We start from the raw sequence: 15,477 nt of genomic DNA on the forward strand, positions 1-15,477 counted from the left end.
TTCAGTTTGCTTACATGAAAGATGAGGATCACACTAGCATGTGCCTCACAAGGTTGTTATTATAAGGGGTACATAAATTCATACATATAAAGCAGTTCGGACAATGTCTTGCATTTAACAAGTGCTAACTAAATGTGAGCTCTAATTAGTGTTAACAGGTGTAATCTCAGTTGGTAGGCAGCAAGGAACAACAGAGCCCAAACCTAAGCCCTTCACTAGAAATTACCTTGGGGAAATTAACCCCTCAAAGCCTTAGTTTCCTCATTGATAGAACGGGGAAAATAGTAATTCCTACCTGAGAAGGTGACTATAAGGATTAAATGAGACGGTTCATGTGAAATATTTACAACAGTGCCTGGCACATGAGTAGCACTCAACAAATAATAGATATTATTCACAAACAATAATTCAATGAAAACTTATAACTCTCTATCACCAACCTATTTCCTCCCTACTTAATACTGTCTCCTTCTACCTTTCAACTTTCTCCATCCCTATGCCCAACATAGAAGAAAAGAGTAGGGGATTTATTTTTCAACATTAAATAAGGGAAAAAAAAGTTTAAAAGGATGATTCATTTTATTGGGTTGGTCAAGAAGTTTGGGTTTTGAAAAACCCGAATGAACTTTTTGGCCAGCCCAATATAGAAACAGCCAAATTTCCCAATATATCAGTGCATGAGAGCTGACACTTTGGAGAAAGGAAAAGCTGTATGCATGAGAACATTTTCAACTCACCAGCATACCATTTAGGGCCTTAACAAAGTAGAGCAGTAATTTTGTTAAATACAGAACAAGCTAATAAATGAACTAAAAGACGTGTTTTCCTCTCATATACTATTGGTGGCAGTGTACCTTGGTATAAAGTACAAATCTGTGGCAATAACCATCAAAATAAAAATCCATATACCCATTAATTTCCATTTCTTAGGGAATTCATCTAATAGATATGTTCTAGACCTATAAAAAATATATTTACAAGTTAATCACTGCAGCTGAATGTGAAACTATTTCCCTACTTCTTAGTTCAAGATTCTAGGTATCTCTCCGGTACCTAGTCATATGTACCTATACATTGAGGGTTTTAATGGAAAAGTAATACCTTCACATTAGACTTATAAGTTAAGTAAATGGAATAATCACAAACAACTTTAAAATATGCTCTGGTAACCATACTTATAATCTATTAATTTTCTATGATAGTGTATTTTACTTACCCTTCAGCACAGTTTGCTAGGGGGGAAAATGCTCATTGATAATATCACAATATCATGCTGTATTTGCCAAATATTGATTTTAAAACATCAAACATTTTGGGGAGTGATATCACCAAGATGCTGGAGTAGGAGAACCCAGCCTCCAGCCCCCTACAAAAATCAACAATCAGACAGATAATCACAAACAAAAACAGTTCTGAGAGAGCTCAGGAGTCCACTTAAGAAGCTTTAGCAACACAGTGGAACAAAGAAACCTAAAAATAACTACAGGAAAAGGAAGGAAGAATAATGTCATTTTGCCTGCATCATCCCATCCCCCAGGCTGGCACTGCTCAGGGCCAAGAGCGCACTTCCAGCTAGGAAGAGTTCCACTGACTGGGAAAAACAGGGTGGGGTGAACAACCCGTCTTTTGGGGCACCACGTGAAGGATCCACCTCGGTTTCACCCCATCCAGAGACCAGCACAGCTGAGATGTATGGAGATGTCTAGGAACAAGGAAAAATAGCAGAGGCTGCCAAAAAGAGCCACACAGTGGGAGTAGCCACGGTTCCCTGTAAACCACTCTGCAGAGGAATCCAGCATCTTTTGTCGCTGATGAAACCAACTGTCAACATGGCTGCCATGAAATCCCTGCAGATTTTACCTTTTTTCACCTCAAGGTGTTTGCATTTGCAGACCACCAACTACCTGAGTTCTGCCCTATTCCCTCCCCTCGCTGCCCCCTCTGTAGCCCAGGATCCTCACTAGCAGTCAGCCCAGGCCTCTGTGGCTGCTTGGGTGCAAGACATCAGGCTAGACTCCCTTGGCTGAGTCCCACCACATGCATATGCTTGGGGCCAGCTGTTCTGGCTGTGCACTTGCATGCTGCTAGTCTATGCCCATCACTCGCCTCCACTGCCCTGGATGCACCTGTAGCAAGATCCTGCAGTCATAGAAGCCAAGGGCCCCACAGCTATTTGGGGGACCAGATTCAGCCTTCTCTAGTCACTGGCCTGTACCACTGGGCTCACTTGCAGCTAGCCCTCTAGTTGTGTACCTGCACACCTCCAGTACCTGCCTCCACTGACATGTGCCCATGGCAAGACCCAGTGGCCACAGTAGCACATGCTGACAGCCAAGGTATCCACAGCTGTCAGTGTGCCCACAGCTGGCCCCAATCCTTGCTGGCTGCCTTGGCCCCTGTCACTATGTACGTGTCTGCAACCAGTGTCTGCTACACAGGTACCTGCAGCTGGCCCCCTGCAACCTAGTGTATGCACACTACTTTCTCTGGCCACCACTTCTGCCTGCCCTGGTCCCTAGCTGCTGGACCTAGACGTGTTGCTGAAGACCTCAACACTGCAGATCCCCCCACAGGGCTTGCCAAGGACCACACCGTTGTTGATGCTGTGACCCAAGCAATCTGAGCCAAAGAGACATCACGCCTGGCCTGTATCAGGGCCACAATATGCCCCCACACTTGACACCCTGAAATCAGTGAAATTGAAGGCAGAAATTATTCACTCAGAGGAGCTAAAAATAACGAACAGGAATTGAGAAAGCCTACTGGACTTGTGGAACACCATTAAGGGAAACAATCTGTGCACTACTGGAGTCCCAGAAGGAAAAGAGAAGGAAAAAGAGGCAGAAAACTTATTTAAAGAAATAATGGCTGAGAACCTCCCAAACCTGGGGAGAAATTTGGACATCCAGGTTCATGAAGATAATAGTTCACCCCATAATTTCAATCTAAAACAACTTTCCCTGAGTCACATTATAATAAAACTACCTAAAATTGAAAAGAGAATTTTTTAAAAGCAGCAAGAGAAACAAATTTCTCTCATACAAGGGAACCCCTATAATGCTACAAGTGGATTTCTCAGAAGAAGCTCTACAGGCCAGGAAAGAGTGGGATGATATATTCAAAGTGCTGAAAGAAAAAACAAAACAAAACAAAAAAACCTTACCACCCATGAATACTTTACCCAGCAAAGCTGTCCACCAGAAATGAAGGCAAGATACATGAATATATACATGTAACAGTAAGTATAAAGTCAGATTCAGAATAGTGTACTACTGTAATGTGGTGTGTTAACACTTAACTCTAGTATAAAGGATAAGGACAAAAGTATTAAAAATAGTTACAATAATTTCTTAATGGATTCACAACAAAAAAGAAGTATATTTCAATTAAAATCACAAGATTTGGAACAAGACAAGGGTGCCCACTCTCACCACTCCTGTATAACAGTGTACTGGAAGTCCTAGCCAGAGCAATGCAAGGAAAAAAAGAAAGGCATCCAAATTGGAAAGAAGAAGTAAAATTATCTCTGTTTGCTGATGACATGATCATTTATATAGAAAATGCTAAAGATTCCACCAAAAATCTGTTATAACTAACAAATGAATTCAATCAAGTTTCAGGATACAAACCCAACATACAAAAATCAGTTGCATTTCTATACAATAACAAGAAACTATCTGAAAAAAGAAATACAGGAAATTCCATTTACAACAGCATCAAAAGAAAAAGAAAATATTGATACTTAGGAATAAACTTACCCAAGGAAATGAAAGAGCTATACACTGAAAACTACAAGACACTGATGAAAGAAATTGAGGATGACTCATAAATGGAAAGTTATCCTATGTTCATGAGTCAGAATTAATATTAAAACATTCAAACTACCCAAAGTAACCTACAGAGTCAATGCAATCCCTGTCAAAATTCCAATGGCATTTTTCACAAAAATTTTTAAAAATTCTAAAATTTGTATGAAACTACAAAAGACCATGAATAACCAAAGAACAATAAAGCAAGAAGCATCACACTTTCTGATTTCAAACTATATTACAAAGGTATAGTAATCAAAACAGTATGGTAGGGCTTCCCTGGTGGCGCAGTGGTTGAGAGTCTGCCTGCCGATGCAGGGGACACGGGTTTGTGCCCTGGTCCAGGAAGATCCCACATGCCGCGGAGCGGCTAGGCCGGTGAGCCATGGCTGCTGAGCCTGCGCGTCCGGAGCCTGTGCTCCGCAATGTGAGAAGCCACAACAGTGAGAGGCCTGCGGACCGCAAAAAAACAAAACAAACAAACAAACAAAAAACAGTATGGTACTGATATAAAAATAGACACATAGATCAATGGAATAGACTTGAAGTCCCAGAAATAAATTCATGAATGTATGGTCAATTAATTTTGACAGAGAAGCCAAAAATATACAATAGGGAAAGAATGGTGTTAGGAAAACTGGGCAGTCACGTGCAAAAGAATGAAACTGGACCACTATTTTACACCATACACAAAACTCAACTCAAAATGAATTAAGGACTTGAATAAAACTCCTAGAAAAAAATCATTAGTCTTAACAATGATTTTTTAGATTTGACACCAAAAGCAAAGGACACAAAAACAAAAATAAATAAGTAGGACTACGTCAAACTAAAAAGCTTCTGCACAGCAAAGAAAACCATCAACAAAATGAAAACGCAACCTATGGAATGAAAGAAAATATTGACAAACCCATATCCAGTAAGGGGTTAACATCTAAAATAGAAGAGGTTCTCATATAACTCAACAGCAAAAAGCAAATATCACCTGTTAGGATGGCTATTATAAAAAAGACAAGAGATAACAAATACTGGCGAGGATGTAGAGAAAAGGGGACTCTTGTACACTGCTGATGGGAATGTAAACTGGTACAGGCACTATGGAAAACAGTATGGAAGTTCCTCAAAAAGTTAAAAATAGAATTACCATACATATGACCCAGCAATTCCATTTCTGGGTATATATTCAAAGAAATTGAAATCTGAATCTCAGAGATATCTCCCTCATTCCAATGTTCACTGCAGCATTATTCACAATAGCCAAGATATGGAAATAATCTAAATGTCCACTGATGGATATATAGATAAAGAAAATACAATGGACTATTACTCAGCCTTTAAAAAGAAGGCAATCCTGACATTTGTGACAATATGACTGGACCTGGAGGACATTATGCTAAGTGAAATAAATCAGACACAGAAAGACAAATACTGCATTATCTCACTTATATGTTGAATCTAAAATAGTCAAATTCATAGAAGCAGAGAAAAGAATGATGGTGGTTGCCAGAGGCTGGGGAAAACAGTGAGTGGTTGGTAAAAGAGTACAAACTTTCACTTCAGGTCTGAGGATCTTATGTATAATATGGTGACTATAGTTGATAATACTGTTGCACAACTGAAATTTGCTAATAGAACTTAAGTGTTCACACCAAGAAAAATAAAAAAGATAAAACGTGAGGTGATGAATGCATTAATTAACTCGATGGTGGAAATCCTTTTACAATTTATACGTATATCAAATTGTCTCGCTGTTTACTCTAAGTATTGGGTTGGCCGAAAAGTTCCTTCGGGTTTTTCCGTAAGATGTTATGGAAAAACCAAAACAAACTTTTTGGCCAACCCAATATATTACAATTTTATTTGTCATCTATACCTCAATAAAGCTGAAAAAAATAAAGCTATGAAATTGGAAAAAAAAAAAAAAAGACCACCCTAAAAAATCCTACCTGAAAATAAAAACAAATATATATTTTTATTGTATATTTATATATGATATGTATACTTACATATATAGATACAGATGTAATTTAAGTATCAGAAGAGCTTTTAAAATTATTTTATTCAATACCTTTGTCTATAACTCAGACCAGGCAATTTCCTAAATATTGTTCTTGAAATACAGAGTATATTAATCATTACAAATTCATTATTCCATAACTGTAATCTTCCATTGTACAGCTAACAAGCTTATGAGGTAGTGATGTCTATTCAAAGTAGCCAAGTTAATTATTTGTTTATGTTATTTTTCATTTTACAAGCATGTGTGAAGCATCCAAATCAGCCTCTGGGAAAACCAGAATTTCAAAGGCTTCCTCTGCTTTGCCAATGGCTAGTCTGTCAATTCTACATAACAAACAGGCAATATGGGTCAGGTTCAAACATTTTTTCCATTGTATGTTATTCTGGTTCTTTTAGGAATACCATTTTGAAGAAATCCCTCTCATTCTCTAAGTTGTAAAGATCTAACCAGGAACTTCCCTGGTGGCGCAGTGGTTAAGACTCCGCACTCCCAGTGCAGGGGGCCCGGGTTCAATCCCTGGTCAGGGAACTAGATCCCGCATGCATGCCACAACTAAGAGTTCACATGCCACAACTAAGGAGCCAGCAAACTGCAACAAAGAAGCCCGTGAGCTGCAACTAAGGAGCACACCTGCTGCAACTAAGACCCGGCACAACCAAATTAAAAAAAAAAGAAAGATCTAATGAATTATGTGAACAACTATTTTGCTTGAAAAACTTCATTGGCAAAGATACCAGGATATCCATACTCTGGTATCTTTGCCAATGAATAATTCTTTAAAAGAATTACCTGCTTCCTGATTAAAGTTAAACTAAGCTGTTTTAATAGTAAAAATTTTGATAATGAAAGATGAAACAAGCATGAAATGTCTTGTCATTTAAATATTCCTTTGTGTAAGTCCAGTGCTTGAGTTACATGGTGTTGTGGGTTGAATTGTCCCCCCAAAAGATATGGTCAAGTCCTAATCCTGGTACCTCTGAACGCGACCGTATTTAGAAATAGGGTCTTTGCTGATGTCATCAACTTAGAATGAGGTCATATGGGATTGTGGTGGGCCCTAATCCAATGACTGGTGTCCTTATTAGAGGGGAATCTGGACACAGAGAGGGAGAACGTCATGTGAAGAAAACTACAAGACAAGGAATGTCAAGAATTGCTGATAACCACAGAAGCTAGGAGTGAGTTGTGGAAAGAGGTGCTCCTTTATAGCCTTCAGGCACTTTGCACATACCTTGATTTGGGACTTGTGTGTCCAGAACTGTGAGAGAATAAATTTCCGTTGTTTAAAGACACTCAGTTTATGGTAATTTGTTAAGGCAGCCCTAGGAAACTAATATACATGGACACATACTTCAGTCATAGCTTTTGTTAGTGGTGGGAATATGGGGTAAGAAACCCCCTTTGGAGGCTAACTGCAAAACTCAGGGCAGTACCTGACAGTCTACAGCTCAGAGAAACAAAGCCAAAGGACTCCACATGGGAGACAGGTTTAAGACGTAGCATCTAAATGTTTAGTTAATATAATTTTATTTCATAAAATTAAATATTTAAACTTTTTTTTTTTTTTTTTGGTCACGCCACGTAGCTTGCAGTATCTTAGTTCCCTGACCAGGGATCTAACCCCGGCCCTCAGCAGTGAAAGTGCAGAGTCCTAACAACTGGACTGCCAGGAAGTTCCCTTAACTATTTAGTTTTATATAAATAAAATGTCATGGTAACCAGATGTTTTAAAATGACCAAAAAATGGATACAAGATTAAAAAAATAATAATAAATACAAGGAAAACTAGATTTCAGATGTCTTTCTGGAAACTATGGTATTTTGTTAATTGTCTAATATTCATTCTAGTTTTATTAATGTTTTGATGTCAAGCACAGTCACTTCTGAAATACAATTCCTTTCCCATTTTGTACTTTTGTACTTAAGTTTCTTTTCTGTTTCACAGATAGTAATTCTGTATTCTTATTGGACTTTTTCTCTTTAAAAAAAGATTTACTTCGATAGTATTCCTAGCTTTTATTCCTTCCATTGGGCCATCTTTTCCTGATTTTGAGTTATCCCACTTGTTATACCCATATATGAAAAATAGGAAATACTCTTTCTCAAAATATTATTTATACAAGTAACTACAATCATGATATTGCAAAGGGAAGAAAAAGTCATTGTGACATGGAAATATGAGTTAATGAATTCCCACTCAAATATCTTTTCCTACTTAATTTCTTCTCATTAGCATTAAAATCTTTGCCTTCAGTCTCTCATTGGTCACGAAATGGTGTGACCTTCCAACAATGTATGGCAACTACAATGCAAATATAAGGTAAATAGATTGTAAAGTGACATTACAAGTCTTGCAAAGATTTACATTCCTATGTTGCTATCTAACATTTAGTTTTATATTTACACCCTTCAACAGGCTCTGGATACAAGAGAACACAAAGAAGCAGCAAACTGTATTTTCCAAAAATTGCTGCAACGTTTATTTTGAGTCACACATGGTCTTACAGAATATAGTCCCCCAACAAGAAGTAGAGTCTGCATCACCACCTTGCCTTGTATCCTTGAATCTTGAGCTGCCATGTAGTAAGTCTCGGTGCCCAGAAGCTGCCAAGCTAGAGAGCATGCAGAGAGAATACAGAGGAAGAGAGACAGAGACAGACAGAGACCTTCGGCGGGTGTGGGTGGGGGCAGGAGTATACATTGCTCGGGACCCTGGCTGTTTGAGCCTTCCCAGAGCAGGAACCGGAGCCTTCAAATGTCTCCATCTAAAATCAATGAGGCTTCAGGTGTCGATAGCCAGCCACCATATGCCCGAAACTTTGTGAGAAACCCTGAGCAATAACCACCTAGTGGCACCTAGTCAATCCCAGTAATTAAATGACTATTGTTTATGTAAGCCATTAAATTTGGGTGGTTGGTTATGCAGCAACAGAAAACCAACAGACTTTGGTCCTTGAAAGTGGGGTGCTACTGTAACAAAATCTTCAACATGTGGCAGTGGCTTTGGGACAAAGCTACAGGAAACAGTTAGAAGGATACTGAAGAGAGAGCTAACGAAGCTTGATGGCTTTCAAGGACGCTTTTGCTGTGCACTAAAAGGAAGGTTAGGCAAATGCTATTGAAGCTGAAGGAAAGGGAACCCTACTATATAGTGGGATAAAGTTTAGAAGCACTGCTGCCTGTGATGATGTGGAGAAAAATTATATAATGAAACGGTAGATTTACTTTAGGAGATTTCTAGGCAACATGATGTAAGTGCCAACTATTTTCTTTTAGTTGTTTATAGTGGGTTTTTTTTTTTTTAAGGAATTGCTTAATTTTCTACATCAATATACCCTAGGGTAAACTACTAAGTGTGCCCCCGCACCCTGCAATTGCAAGATTTTGCCAGTTTATGGAGATAGAAACCTTTAGAACCTAGGTGGAAACAGATACTAAGGGTTTTGGATCAGCTAGAAGGAATGTAATGTTGAATCAAACAAAACATGTTTATAAAGATGTACTAAATCAAGATTCTTGATTCAATATATTGAGTAGCTGGTAGTAGCTCTAACAGTCAGGTTAGATGACTGAAATCCAGGCCCAAACGTGGACTACCCTAAATGAAGGTGAAATTCTAGCATTTCCTTGATATATAATAGTGGAAAGTATCCAAAGACTTAAGGAAACCAAATGTTAAGGGTGGGTTTATCATGTAAGACCTGTTTAGCCATCCCTTAACTGTGCACCTCCAGTAGAGTCCTGAGAACATTCTCTTGATCAATTCTGTATGAAATGCATTCAATAGGTAAGCTCTGGCATTACTGAAGAGCTCTGGGGTAGCGATTCTCTGTAAGCCAAGAATGAATGGGTAGTGCTGCCAACGAACTGGCTCTCTGCACTAAATGGAGAAAATGGCATCCTGGGATGGCAGAAGCCAAGTGGCAGCATTTAACCACCAGAAAAAAGTGGGTGTAGTCCCAGACTAACAACCCTTGGGCACCAATTTTTGTTTGAGACTCTAATTACCTCATAGGTATAACACATCCTATGCCACCAGATTGTATCTGGAAAGCTTTACAATCCATACATATTTTATTTTTTCCCCACTCCACTTTTACTCTACAACATCACAGTTTTTCTTACTTTCAAGATTACCAGAGATGCAAGTTCATTCTTTCTCTACTTCTGTTCTCAACATTGCTTCCTGCTATACCCAATTCTAATTTTTTTCTCCTAATAGTTCTAATTTCTTAATCAGAAAGTTTTTAAAATTAGAATATGTGCCCACCGTTTGAAAAATCTACACAGTGTAAAGCATATAAAGTAAAAACAAATGTGACACAAAAAGGCGTTGATGCGGAGCATGGAGAAAATAAGCAGGAGATTGTCTTCAAGTAAGGAGGCATGAATGTTACAATAATTGATTTTGATAATCCAACTAGGTCTTGACATCTCATTCACTCATTCTGAGTCATATCACTATGGCTACCTATTTTTTTCTCACACCAGCTCAGGGCATTAAAAAAATCACAATTTCTTAATTTTTATTGTATTAGTTAAAACATTTGCAATAGGTTGGAATTTTATCTAAAATAAAGGTTAAATATAATGGAGAAAACCATAATTAGGTTAGAAAATCAATATAACTGAAAGGAAGACATTTGGATTGACAGGACTGGCTGTCAAACACACACACACACACACACACACACACACACACACACACACACACACGAAAGCAGACCATTTTAATAGAAGTACAGATGTTAGAAAACAGGAGGTTCAAGTTCATTTGGCACTTACCAATTCTGGACTATTGCAATTTGTTCCAGAAAACATATTTCATGAGAAATATTAAACTAGAATTTTCATAGAGGAGAGGGACCAGAGAGGGAAGATAAACTGTATCATATAAGGAATGGTTAAAAACACTGTAAACACTCAAGTTGGTTTTTAAAAACAGTGAGAGCAAGTCAGAGAACTTTAAATATTGGAAAAAGCTATCAAACAATTCCTGAAGGGTTGTTGTAAGCATTTGAGGTATGTATGAAAAGTATCTGGGGTAAAAGAAATCTGTTCTTAATAGCTGCAGCTTAAAATGCTTAAAAGAATTTTGAGAATTACAGAAGTCAGAATCGGGACTAATTAGGTTGAAAGGTGGCTAGAGATTTCTAATCTTCTAGCAAGGCTGGCCATCAAAAATAAAATACAATGCCTTGGGAGCTAGTAAAATTATTAATGCAAGTGTGGCAAGTTAGGTAACCCATAATATCACATTCCTCATTTTTAAAAACGAGGATCAGAGGCAATTATTTCATTATGGGAACAAACTATCATCAAAAACAGGATTACTCAGTTGTAGAGAACTTTAAAATAAAAATATAAACTTGAGTCACTTCTTGCAGAACCGCATTACCTATTCATTATAAATCCTTGTACATAAGAATCGTAATGAGAGTGAGGGAATACGCTCTGAAACAAGTTTGCCATTTGGACTTTTAATTACATACAGTACTTTGAGATATAAGGACAGAAAATAATAATGAAAATTAACCTAGTAGAGCAAAAATGGAAAATAAATTTAAGTATAAGTTGCTTTTATATAAACTAAACAAATACAAAAGTAGAATTATAAAATTTAAAGTTCCAATTGGCCATTAGCATATCTTCTTTGATGAAAAGTCTATACAGTCAGCCCTTCATAACTGTGGGCTCCCCACATGAGGATTCAACCAACCAGAAATTGAAAAACAATTTGAAAACATTTTCCAGAAAGTTCCAAAATGAAAAATTTGAATTTCCCCACATAATGGTAACTATTTACATACCATTACATTGTATTTACAAACATTTACAAAGCATTAACAGGTACTAGGTACAATGTAATTATAAGTAATTGAGAGATGATTTAAAGTATATGAAAGAATGTGGATAGGTTATATACAAATGCTGTCATCTTTTTTCCCCAAGATAAGCTTGTATTACTTTAATGAATTAATTTTTTAAATTGAAGTATAATTGATATATAACATTATATTAGTTTCAGGTTTACAACATAATTCAATATTTGTATGTATTTTATCTTTTTTTTCTAATTTTTTTTTTTTGTGGCATGGACACATATACACTACCAAACATAAAATAGATAGCTAGTGGGAAGCAGCCGCATAGCACAGGGAGATCAGCTCGCTGCTTTGTGACCACCTAGAGGGGTGGGGTTGGGAGGGTAGGAGGGAGGGAGACGCAAGAGGGAAGAGATACGGGGACAAATGTATATGTATAACTGATTCACTTTGTTATAAAGAAGAAACTAACACACCATTGTAAAGCAATTATACTCCAATAAAGTTGTTAAAAAAAAACAAAAAAAAACTACCATATGATTCAGCTATGCGATATATAAATGACTTGAGCATGTGCAGATTTTCGTGTTTGCAGGGTGTCCTCAAACCAATCCCCTCCACCCCCAACCCATAATGAGGGATGACTGCACACATCTTCTGTCCACTTTTTTAAAAATTGGGTTGTTCGTTCTTTTCCTGTTTTTGAGTTGCAAGACTTCTTTATGTATTTTGGATATAATTCCTTTGTCCGATATATATGCTGCAAATATTTTCTTCCAATCTATGGTTTGCCTTTGTTTTCTTACTGGTGTCTTTTGAAGATCAAACATTTTTAACTTTAACAAAGTCTAACTTACCACTTTTTTCATTTTCTATTCTGTATTTTTGTGTTCTAGTACAATTAATTTGTTTTGAAAATTGCACGTACACACACGTATGGTTTTACAGTTTTACATGCAGTTCATATCTCAGCAAGAAGTAACCACAGCAAAATTTTTCAACTTTATAGCTATCTTTTCTTGAATATAGCCTGCAATTTCTCAGGTTCTAGTTAAGTAAAGCTACTCTTTTACATCATATTTCTAAAGGGATATTTGTGGTTTCCATGGGAACACATACATTAGTATTAAGGCATATAAAATGTTTCAAACAAATACATTTACATGGCATTTCTTTTAATAAACAGGATTGATAGCCTAAATAATTAATGCCCACCAAACATTTGAAATTGAGATTACCTTTGTAAAGTGCCAATGAATTTAAAATAGGAATTATTATAAAGCTAAGTATTTCCTTTCAAAGACCTTCAATTCTCTTTCTTCCAAAGTTACTTATGTACATGAAATATTCTGCAGTTGGCAAGTTCTATATTTCATCTACTATTCACTGTAGTAAAACTACTGTAAAGATTTCATTCAAAGTGTATTTTAAGCTTTAGTATCTATGTGGGCAGTCAAACAGTCATAATTGTAAACCAACGTATAATTTGCATTTTAAGAAGAAAATCTTTTTCTTCCTTAAAAAAAAGGTGTAAAAAATGTTAAGTAAGTTTTGCATATGTCAAATTGCTTTTTATGAAGACTCAATAATACTACATGGAAATAGGTCTTGAAATTACACTCAATGAAAACATGGATAGAATAGAGTCGGTTACCTCTAATGTGACCGCTTTTAGTAACTCATTAACTAACTAATCAATTATATAGTTAAATATTACGCTCAGAATCACACTGAAATATTTATGCAGAACACTGGTCCCAAGTAACACCAATGTTATTTTGCAATCTACCACCAATATTATTTACTCAGGGAAAAAAAGAAAAAAAAAGAATCAAGAGATAGTGTTAGGGGAAACACTGACTGAAACCGCCTGCCCTGGCCAGGCAAAGACAGTAACAATCTGCATGAGTTATTTTATGACAGGAGATGCTTGTAAGGAACATGGAACTAACAAGCCACCACCAACAAGAAGAATACTTGAAAGGTCAAAAGGAGAGAGAGGAGATGCCAGTCCACATGTCCTACCAATCTCCCAGAATCCTCCTTGCTGGAATCTAACTTGGCTGAGCAGTTGTGCGTGCCACCAGAAAGGACCCTGAGTCAGAATGATTGGCCAGAGACAACCCAGAAACTAATCCCATCACAGTAAAAACCGAGACTGCAAGCCACATGGCAGAGCAGTCCTCCTGGGTTCCCTTACCCTCCTACACTCCACCCAGGTGCCCCTTCCCAATAAAGTCTCTTGCTTTGTCAGCACGGGTGTCTCCTCCGACAATTCATTTCAGAGTGTTAGACAAGAGCCCACTCTTGGGCCCTGGAAGGGGTATCCCTTCCTGCAACAACAGGACTAGAATGGGCCTTGAAATTCAATTTTACTTCTAATTCATTAATGCCTCCTATCACATACAACAAAAGACATCAGCTAAGTCCTTTAAACAAGGCAAGTTGGGAAATATGAACTATTAGTTCTTATATCACCCCATTATCAGACAGACCCAACTAATGGAAAGGTCTTCTTTACACTGAGTATTCAAATCTATGTTTCTAAGTCCTTCACCTTCTGGTCCTAGCTCTGTTTTCTAAAGCTACAAAGAAAAATTATACTCCCCAAATTAAAAGAACAATAGGAAATCATAAAGTTGTTCAGCTCTGTGGAAAAAACAGATAAGCAACTATGTAATCATAGAAATGCTAAATGAACTAAAGCTGGGTCTCCTGAAAAACAAGAAATAGACAGAGTCCCTCCCATCAAGCCTCTTAGATGGCCTCATCCACCAGTGGGCAGAGAGCAGAAGCAAGAAGAACTACAATCCTACAGCCTGTGGAACAAAATCCACATTCACAGAAAGACAGACAACATGAAAAGGAAGAGGGCTATGTACCAGATGAAGGAACAAGATAAAACCCCAGAAAAACAACTAAATGAAGTGGAGATAGGCAACCTTCCAGAAAAAGAATTCAGAATAATGACAGTGAAGATGATCCAGGACCTTGGAAAAACAATGGAGGCAAACATCGAGAAGGTACAAGAAATGTTTAACAAAGACCTAAAAGAATTAAAGAACAAACAGAGATGAACAATATAAGAACTGAAATGAAAACTACACTAGAAGAAATCAATAGCAGAATACCTGAGGCAGAAGAACGGACAAGTGACCTGGAAGACAGAATGGTGCAATTCACTGCTACGGAACAGAATAAAGAAAAAAGAATGAAAAGTAATGAAGGCAGCCTAAGAGACCTCTGGGACAACATTAAACGCATCAACATTCGTATTATAGGGGTCCCAGAAGGAGAAGAGAGAGAGAAAGGACCCGAGAAAATATTTGAAGAGATTATAGTCGAAAACTTTCCTAACATGGGAAAGGAAATAGCCACCCAAGTCCAGGAAGCACAGAGAGTCCCATACAGGATAAACACAAGGAGAAACATGCCGAGACACATGGTAATTATTTATATCTACATAAAATAATATATCTACATAAAGACAAAGAAAAATTATTGAAAGCAGCAAGGGAAAAACGACAAATAACATACAAGGGAACTCCCATAAGGCTAACAGCTGATTTCTCAGCAGAAACTCTACAAGCCAGAAGGGAGTGGCATGATATACTTACAGTGATGAAAGGGAAGAACGTACAACCAAGATTACTCTACCCGGCAAGGATCTCATTCAGATTTGATGGAGAAATCAAAAGCTTTACAGACAAGCAAAAGCTAAGAGAATTCAGCACCACCAAACCAGCTCAACAACAAATGCTAAAGGAACTTCTCTAAGTAGGAAACACAAGAGAAGAAAAGGACCTACAAAAACAAACACAAA

At 37.4% G+C, this 15,477-nt stretch overlaps 1 protein-coding gene across 1 annotated transcript in view; it reads right to left on the reverse strand.

The window, feature by feature from the left end:
* Positions 1-15,477, reverse strand: part of NECTIN3 (nectin cell adhesion molecule 3) — a 130,237-nt gene that overhangs the window by 15,069 nt on the left and 99,691 nt on the right. The window lies entirely within an intron of this gene.

The sequence above is a fragment of the Lagenorhynchus albirostris genome, chromosome 5, assembly GCF_949774975.1.
Source record: "Lagenorhynchus albirostris chromosome 5, mLagAlb1.1, whole genome shotgun sequence".
NCBI classification, from domain to species: Eukaryota; Metazoa; Chordata; class Mammalia; order Artiodactyla; family Delphinidae; genus Lagenorhynchus; species Lagenorhynchus albirostris.